Source organism: Bombus vosnesenskii, unplaced genomic scaffold, assembly GCF_011952255.1.
Source record: "Bombus vosnesenskii isolate JDL3184/JDL3185 unplaced genomic scaffold, Bvos_JDL3184-5_v1.1 scf7180000013314, whole genome shotgun sequence".
Taxonomy (NCBI): Eukaryota; Metazoa; Arthropoda; class Insecta; order Hymenoptera; family Apidae; genus Bombus; species Bombus vosnesenskii.
Window position 1 is genome coordinate 4,986,165 of NW_022882960.1, and position 10,035 is coordinate 4,996,199.

General features: G+C 38.8%; 1 long non-coding RNA gene across 1 annotated transcript; it reads left to right on the forward strand.

Annotated features, from left to right (window-relative positions):
- Positions 1 to 1,177: 1,177 nt before the first annotated feature.
- Positions 1,178 to 5,683, forward strand: LOC117235155. Its single transcript, XR_004493633.1, has 4 exons — positions 1,178 to 2,320; positions 2,392 to 2,717; positions 5,196 to 5,345; positions 5,437 to 5,683. It is a non-coding gene; the product is annotated as an uncharacterized LOC117235155 (long non-coding RNA).
- Positions 5,684 to 10,035: the final 4,352 nt, after the last annotated feature.

Consider the following 10,035-nt stretch of genomic DNA (forward strand, 5'->3'; position numbering starts at 1 on the left):
GTTCCGAGTAATTGTAAAGAACTTCCGGTGAGAGTTTTCGACTGTTCCATAAATCATTTATCAAGAATGTCGACAGGAATTGTCTGACAAACCAAATTGTAGGTGTATCCGACTTTACGACACGAGATACACGTGGTTTATACTATAAGTCTTTACGAAAGATAAAAATGTGCGGTCATTTGAGGCAAGCTTCTCAACGCGAGAATTGATTGTAATTTTAATAAATAAAAAAAAAAATAAAAAGTTTGAGGCAAGTTATGCGCACATGGCGTTTAACGGAATCGAAGGATCCAAGTTTTCGAATAATTTGGAAGGGCTATGAAAGGAATGAAAAGGGCAGAGCCTACAGAAATGCCTGTTATGGTGATATTTCCCCAGGCGATGTAATTTACGTGGCGTATTCAAGGTTTTAATATACGAGTGTCTCGCAGATGTGCAAAACCATTTGAGCAAACGATTCTACCTAATTGCCCGATGTGTTATTTATGATATTGTCATTATTATATTGGTATTGATTTGAAGTTCAGATGAACGATGAGGCTTGTTATCGCAAAATGAGATCCAAATTGCGCGTTATAAATATTTGTGAATGCGGTAGACACAGCTCAGATGCAGCTATGTTAATACTGTTTTGAGAAACAAGCTCTGTCTGCCGATAAATTTAACAGGCTTGTAATAATTGGAACGATAAATAAAGCACATTTGTACAGAATGTATGCACTTCCATTTGAAAGATATTTTTTCAATCTTTATGTTACATCACAAATGTAGTATAATAATATTATCAGTATTTTTTAAGAATGAACAAATTTTAAACACGAAAACTTAAGACGAAAGAAAACGAACTAGAAACCGATGAATAATTTTAGCATTAAAAAGCCAAACAATTCGCTAACATTATTATAGCGAGGCAATAATTTATCGAATACTATACACCTATGAAATTTAATATGAATCATATGTAATGTATCATTGTCTAATGTATTTAAAATTTGTTGTCCCATTCTTATCACTAAAAACATCAGAGCTTTATCTTCCTGATACTAATCTTAAACAGATATACTTCTATTAATAAATCTTAGCAATGAAAAATAATTAAAAAATATTATTACTTTAAATAAGACAGGTTAAATAACACTCTTAGCCTATTTCGCACGATATAAAACAAATAAAATCCATTAAGTGTTTACAATAAATATTTTCCGTTTTAATACCTACATAATAATTGGCAAGCTGGCAATTAGTAAACTCGAAATATATTATACCCACAAATTGATAACCTTCAAACATCAACCTTTTTCTTCTATCTACAAGTACCTTAATCTGAGAGGATCTTAGTCTCGTAAAGAAGAAATAATGATACATAAATCAACAAATAAAAGATCTACTTAGAGACAGAATATACGAATAAACACGTTTCTCCATCCATAAATACGATCTACCATAAACACATCGGAGTAGAATTTCGAAGCCAAATGAAATAATTGCCCGCAATTATGCTAGCTCATGTGAAAGGATGGATCGATCCCGTTGCAAACGCAAACAAGATCGAGCTCGAAGGTTTCCAACAGCTTTGGCTACTGTTTAATTAAACGTTGCCGGTTGTACGGCGTTTTCAGCGAATTCGTCTTTTTCAACTGGCCGTGCAGTGGCAAGCCCGTATAATCTTTAACGAGCGATAAGTCTCGGCCGTGGATGGCGTGTAATCACCAAAACGGTCATCGTTGTCGCTTGTGACGGGGTTTCACTGCACCGCTAGTTCCCGATTCAGAGTGCTGGTGTACCTGTGCCGCGCACCTGTACAAGCCCAGCTTTATCGCCGTATAACCAGCCTGCCACCTGTGCGGCAGAGATGGTCGCACAGGTGTCTTTTAAAGCATTTCATTAATTACAAATAGGAAAGCCGCGTGCAATCCTCGTCGAGAGCCCCAGTGTGTCTCCGCTTGGGCAAACCGGCAATTCGCAGGACACCTGGCCGAAACATCACGGATTTTCTGCTGACGACCTCGACGGTCCCCCGAAACCTGCTCGTTTCCTGGTAGACTTGATCGAAAGGTTGCAATAAAACAACTACTGCCAGAAAGGGGGAGCGCGCGTTTAACTGCTGACGAACCAGCAGAATTACCTTGGTACGTTATTACCAAAAAAAAAAAAAAAAAAAGGAAAAATAGAGAGGAGAGAAAAGGAGAAGGAGATACAAATTGGCAAAGCATGATTCGAATCGAATTAAGCGAAGAGAATTCCTGCTGGAACGAATTGGAATTATTTCGAGGAAGAGGAATCTTGTTGTTGGTTTCTTTGTGAGAATTTTGGCAGTCAGGTTGGCCACGAGATTCCAATGTCGACTACTATTCGCGTATAATCGATCTAACACGTAGCTACGTGTTTTAGGTAACAATTTACGCAAGGGCATCTATACAAATATAACGGTACACTCGAGAATCTCCAGGTGCTGCGGCAGCCTAACACCTGGTCGAATATTCGAATTTTCTCAGGGACCCCTACCTCACCGAAAGTCCAAGGTTTCCAGGACCCCACTGAGTGCAGATGTAGATCAAAAATGTACCTTTAAATCCGCGTAAGGACAACGATGTTGCAAGAACATCTGCAGCTAGAGCGTCTCGGACTTTGAACGTTTTGTCGAGTTATATAACAGAGCTGCAAACGCGTCTGACGACACTTTACCGCCACGTGTGTAGTAAATTACGCTTGTGCACGTAAGTATGTGACATTAGGTTCGGTTTGGAGAACGCTATATAAACCTGATCGTCTTATTGATCGGTGTCTGGACGAACGAAGCATCGCTTGTCACGTGTCGTGCCAATGCGTCTTTCTTTCACCGGAACGTATTAACGCAGCTGTGCCTCGGAGTAGAGAAAGCTGAACGCGCCAACTCGCACGGAAATCTCCCGAGAGCCTATTCGAAAACAATTTAGATTACTTGCTTTCATATTGACTGTTCCCTGCATGTTTAAGAAAAGTAATTCTGTCGTAACTTTGAAATTTCAATCGTATAATTACCGTGTACTTTTAAATGGCAGAAAATTAATTAAGGTCAGACACTTTATTAATCACATCCGGTAAACTGTTATTTTCGTTGCGTTAAATATTTTTAATTCTTAAACTCTGATTTTTCAATTCTTTTTACCTTTAAAATTTTCCAAGCTCGTTTGATCGTCTTCTAGTTACTTTATCACAAGCACGATCAACGCCAGTGTCATTTGGAAAATCGTAAACTTCATATTTTCATTTTCACTGTCATTTGTCACTTATCACTGACCATATTTAAACGGCTTAAGAAGAAATTAATTCACGTAACAAAACACTGAACACTTTTACAACTGTTACAACTTGCAACTGAGATATAATTGCTCTTGATTGATAATATAAAATACGAGATATCTCGTCAGCGATATTTTACCGCCCCTAGCGGAAAGATACGAAAGACGAGATATTTCGTCATCCGTGTGCAACGTGTTAAGGATTTGACAAAAGAATTTTTGATTCTTTGAATCGATTTTACGCCTTGTAACTACGTAATTAATTACTTTACCTTTTTCATTAACTTGGTTTATGTATTTATTAATCCTGTTTAAATGGAAATTATCGAGTTCGACATTTTAACCCTCCGCGACCAAAATTTTATTTACTTATGAAAACAAAGAATTCTCTCCTTGAATCCTAAATTTGCCAGTTAATAATTGCCATAAATAGAAAATGTTTATGGTAACACAATAACGTATTAGTAAAATACAATAATACAACAATAAATAAATTAAATTAAATTAGAAAAGAATAAACGCAAAGGTATATCATTTTTATTGCACACGACATTATAGGCGATTAATATTAAAAGCATTATACAACTTTCCGACTTTCCTATTTAACAAATCATAAATATTGTATAAAACTTCTTTTGAGGCGTAACAAGGAACAAAAAATAACTAGTCAGAGATAAACGGATTAAATGAATGTGACATAATTCCATACTTAATCTACAACGTTAAACGTGTGACCAAGAATCGTGAGAAACGTGACAAATACATAGATTATGGCTTGTATTAATCAATACCAATCATTTTTCCACCGACAAGAAACTCCAGTACAAATCGACACCTGCGATCTCACTAAAAACAGAATATTACGTTTTTTGAAGCAGCACAATTACTTGCATTGTTAATGTATCGTGCACATTTTGTTCACATTTTTGCCCGAAGTCGAAATTAAGTCTACTTATCGATTAAGTAACATATTTTTCTGCATAGCTATCGAGGATAAAAAAGAATGACAGACCACTTTGCAGAAAATTGCGTAAAAACTCGTCGAGAATGTTCTTATCAAATTGAATGGAAACTTCGAATAACACATTTAACATTCATGAGAAAGAACAGCTTTTAAATCGCACTATTTCATAAGTTTCAAACGTTCGACGTTTCTTAAAACGCTTGTTTCTTAAAACGAACATAGAATCCTACTTTACAGTTAACTCAACTTTGACCAAAAATTCGAGATTTCCATTCGATAGTTATTGACTTCGTAAAATTACGATCGAAAAATCCCTATCTTGATATTCCATACAAAGAGGAAGACACAGATAAAGACCGCTTGGAGATAGTTTCCAAGAACGTTTCGAGGCCTCTGCACACCTGAGGAGGACTTACGAACGGTGTCGCCTAAGGCGTGTTCTCCAATCTTAGCAGAAATTCGAGCTCTCCCTCGCGGTCGTTCAACAATAAAACAACGGCGTGGGGTCCGTTCAAATGTACAGGTCGCGATGGAACAAGGCAGGAACGGAAAACAGGCTCCCACGAATCCCACGACACTCGTTTTGAGCCGTGAAGGAAAGGCTGCGGGTGTCCTGGTGGCTCTTTCGACTCAGCCAAGTGACAGTTTCGAGTTGTTATTGTGCGCGATCAAACGTTACAAAGAAAAGATCGATTCGAATGGATAATACGCGAAATAATCGTAATCTTGAGATAAATGGCGAATACTTAAATTATTTTGTACCCCGTAACGGTAGGGTGACTGGAATTGCCATCGCGTACAATCATGTGTTTTAGAGAAATAGTCAACTCGAATCACAACACGCGAAATAATCATAACTTTGGGACTAATGGCAGAGATATAAATTATTCTGTAGTCCATAAGAGTTAGGTGCAATAAAAGAGAAATAATATAAGCCATACCTTTTCTAGAGTGTAGTACAGTTTGTAACTGTTAACCATAATACTGGAATTCGTAATTGGTACAATATGGATGCGGGCAGATTTATGACCACCTGGCCATCACACGTGTGCAACAACGGTGACGACTGTGCGCATTCGTCAAACTTCTACCGTTATCATGTATGTAGTTTAGGTTCGGTTCTCTGGGTTCGATAAAAACTAAGAGTTACTTTTTACAACGTTTCTTATAATTTTTTTTAAAATTCAACAGGCCGCTGGCAATATACAGGCATACGGATTAACATTATCCGCCACCTGATTATTCAGTTATTGGTGATTTATTTTTGCAATGTATGCAGACACATGTCCGCAGGGAACATGTATACGGATTAAGATAAAATCGTTGCCGTGCTAGAACTTGCTCTGTATCTTACAACGTCGATTCGTTCTCCAGCGAATGATTAATAAGTCGATCCATTTTTCTTTTATTGCAATTCGATAGAAAAAGCAAATAATCGTTTCAGTTGAAATTCCTTTTCGTTACGTTGATCTTCACTTATAAATAATTGTTCGCGCGGATAATTCTTATTGAGAATATCTCAAATTCATAAAAGAAAGTAATGAAAAAACCATTTGTAATCTTTAATAATTTTAGCGTTGCTCTCGATAATTTATATGCTTTTAAGATAAAATATCACTTTTCGTGGTCGGACTATTTTAAAACATTGCGATGCGTCACGAAACTACAACGTGACACGCTATTATTAATTATTCGTAGACTGCGGATATTTAGCCACGTATTTATGAAAAATTTAGAGCCGAGAAAATGTACAGAATGCATATATAGTACTCGATATAATATTATATGAGGTAAGACAAATCTCCATTTATATTACTCCATTCCTTTAATTGCACCGATAAAAAAGCAAATAAAGATTGTAGCTGATTTCCTGATCTTGTAGGTAAAAAATATGCATAAACATCTGCGATCTAATCGTTAGTCTTGCGTAAGCAACGCCACATAGATCCCAATGACTATCCTTCATGCTGATAGTGCAACATTATCAAGAGCAACCAGGCTTCCCGTGCAATTTATTAACCGGCAACGAAAAACGAAAATAACAACTTCTCTGCCATCTCCATGAAACTCTCGCGACACAAATTGAGACAAACAACTGGAGTGCGCGCTCGTGTGCGCGCTTCTATGGCTTCTAGATCGCACGCACACATTCAGCCGGCCTGTCTCATACACAGCACCGGCCGACTTATGAATGGTATCTGCACACGTTCCCACGTCACTGAATGAGTCTCAGGTCTCTCACGTCCGGCAGGATTATCGTGCCCGGTCGCGTTCTTCGCGTAAACCGTGCGAGTCTCCTTTCACGTTTCCTCCCTGTTCTCTCGCGTCTGCTTCTGCTCTAGTTCTGCTTCGTAGGAAGAAAAAAGAGATTTCGACGGCGCTGTAGAACGACAGTTTCAGGGAAGAGAGCAGAGAAGGAAGAAGAAAGAAAAAAGCGTGCGTTGCTCTCCTAACTCTCGCTAGGTGCATGGCGCACGGTAGCAATTCTAGTTGCATAACAAGTCACATTCCGCGAGTAAGACAATGCCAGTTTGCTTCCCGGAAGTTGGTACACGTTCAGAGACCTGAGAAAAAATACATGTTTATTGCCGGTTTTTCGATACTGTAATTATACGGTCTGATGTAAGGCGCCGCTTTTCATTTGAGATTGTGTTGATTAGGCTAAGACTTGTTAGGAAACTCTAGCAGCTTGTTTTATGATTTTATAATAAAATGGTAACTGAATATACTATTTTATTAAGCATTTTATTCAACTTATTTTAACTTATTTACGCGTTAACTTATTTTACCAAGTTGAGAAAATACGTATATATATTCGTGATGTGTGTATTTGTAGTTTATAGTTATAGGTAATTTGATGCAAGTCGACTCTTTTTAGGTATTTGTATTTATTTCTGCCGATTAGACTGATCCTATTGGAAAGCTTCAGGGGTTTGTTTGAAGATTTCGTAGAATAAACGTCGATCGTGTATATTATTTTACGAAGTTGAGAAGATATGAATACGTAATGTTTGTATTTTTATCCTATAATTCGACGTAAGGTGTCAGATTTGAATTAATATTTAAGATTAATTGAGATTAACTATTAACATTAATATTGATATTGATATTAACCGTATGAGTAATATACTGTGTACATATATTAATTCACAAGGCTGAGAAAAAACATATTTCTGGTTGGTCTCTCGATCTCACAACTAACGTGATGCAAGATGCTATTTTTCATTTAGTCGATATTGATCAGGCTTATCCTAATAAGAATCTTCAGAAGTTTGTTCGAAGATTTCATAGAATGAATATTGATCGAACATATTGTTTTACAAAGATGAGAAAGTACGTATTCGCGGTGTTCGCATCTTTATTCTGTAATTAATTAATTAATTTAATACAGACGGCCAAATTTAGTTGAATTTACATTTAATGTTAGGATAGACTTCAGACACTTGAGACGTTTGTTTTATGATACAGGAATGCTAAATGAGTAGACGTATTAATTTATAAAGATGGGAAAACACGCGTTTGTAGTTAGGTTTATAATCTTGTAATAATTAATTTGATGCAAGGCGCCAGTTTTATTTGAATTAATATTAGTTAAGTTAGAAAGATGGGAAGTTTGTTTTACGAGATAGTAATATTAAATGAGTACATACATTAATTGCAAAGCTGAGAAAGAATGAATTTTACGTGTTGTTTCATTTTATAATTAGTCTGATACACAATGTTATTTGAATTAATTGTTGATTCGCTTAAAATTCTGAATTATTAGTCGATTCAATGGTTAATAATGTTATCACAATAATGCATTAAAGATAAAGCGATAATCGTACTTTAAATATCTATAGGATACTAATTAGATGGAAAGAAACTCGTCTGAGAGGAAAGTATCAAAACCAAACTACTGTAAAACAGTTTTATTTATTCCATATAGAATGGTTGAAACAAATGTAATTTTCTTTCACCTATCTTATCATACAATTATCTGCATCAACGTAAATCAAGTCTATAATAATTTCATATTCGCATATAGACCGATAACTGTTACTTCTATAACTTGCAGCAACTTGATAGCAGCAGTTTATAACTTATCGCGTTCTTTAAAAAAATAAACCTATAAAAATATATTTTGCGGCTGCGTACAACAAAGATTCGTTTTCCAAAAAATTGCTGTTCCGTCTCTTATCAACGACATTTCACGCTGAAAGAATATCCCACATAATATCTAAAAATACCACATTCTAAAGGAATACTATATGATAAAGCGACACGTACTTAAAAGACTTATTCTATAATCTACAATGAGCAATCGTTTTCCACAAAGATCGATCTTTTGAAACTTCTCTTTTTTCTTATCACCGTGATAATTCGCAAGGGCGACTAGAACCATACGAAGACATCCCGTTTAATACCATTATCGCGGACAATGAAAACGCATTTGAATAATAGCTTCTTTCACAATAAAGGCGCCTTTCTTACAGCTCAGGGTCTAATCCTGCAGCTTTGCTGGATGACCACGCGTCGATGCAAACATTATCGATTATACCGTAAACCAGGTAGGAGGGGGAGAGGGACGTTGCGGAAAGAAAATACGGATTCCTGTCACGTTCTCCTGTTCGGCGAAAAAAGAAGTTCGCGCGGGGCCTGTCGGTCGGCCGGGCGGTTCCGCAGGGCCGTAGCACAAAACAGGTGCTTCCAAGAAAAACAGGTGTCCGCTCGTAGCCGTCGCTAGTCCCGGAGCTCGGCTTAGATTGCGGCACTGACAGACGTGCCGACCGTCGGACGAACGACGGACACCTGCACGCCTCCGATTGTACGTAAGATCGGTCCTTCGGAGTCTCCTTTTTCCCCTGTCTCTTTCGTTCTTTCACGGTCTCCGGTACCTATCTCAGGTCCCTTTCTCAGATTCTCGTTGGTCCTTCCGTGGCTATTCGAACAGCACGGAGGTGGCCAGAGGACGGTGGTAAGGGGAAGTAGAAGAACGAGGTACAGAAATCGTAGGAAAATCTACGCGGAGACGTGGTAGAAGAGGGACAGAGTCGAAGCTCTCGAGGAGTCAACGAGACTCGAACGAAGACGAAGAGAGAGAGCGCGTGATTACCATAAGCGGGACGGAGACGCTTGCTTTGGCGCGAGCAAGCGACGAACGGAGAGATTTCTGAAAGAAGGAAGAGGAGGAGAACGGGCCTGTCGTTGAACGAGGATAGCTTACGTCGGCGCGTTAAAGACGGAGAAAGGCGCTTCGTGGGACGAAACAGAAGGAACAGGCAGACGAGGCATGCGAGCGAAACGAAGATAGAACGACTGGCTCGGACGAACCGACCAGCTGAAGAAGGACGAAGAGATTGGGTTATGTCGGAGGCGCCGTGATTCAACCGAACGCGCAGGTGTGCCGCAGACTGGCCGGCGCCTCTCTGGAATGCGCGACCCCTCTCCGCGACTCCCCTTGCCATGCCGCTCGCCTCGTCGGCCTCCACCCCACCGCCTCGCTCGAACCACCACTACCGACCCTCGCGGCTTACCCTCCTCCGCGACCATCCGCGCGCTAGCCAACAACACACCGCTTCACCACTACCAGTCGCGACACACGATCGAGACCGCGAATTGCTAGCGATGGAACCGATTCTCTCGCGATCTTCCAGTTTATTAGAGGGCAACTAGAGGTTTTTACAGGTTCTTTTTACCGCGTTGAGTCTGATGGATGATTGGATGTTTTCTGCCCTTGGATGATCCCTCGAAAGACTAGATCTGGTTGGCTAGATTGGAAGATGGATAGTCGAGGATGTTGCGAGTGTT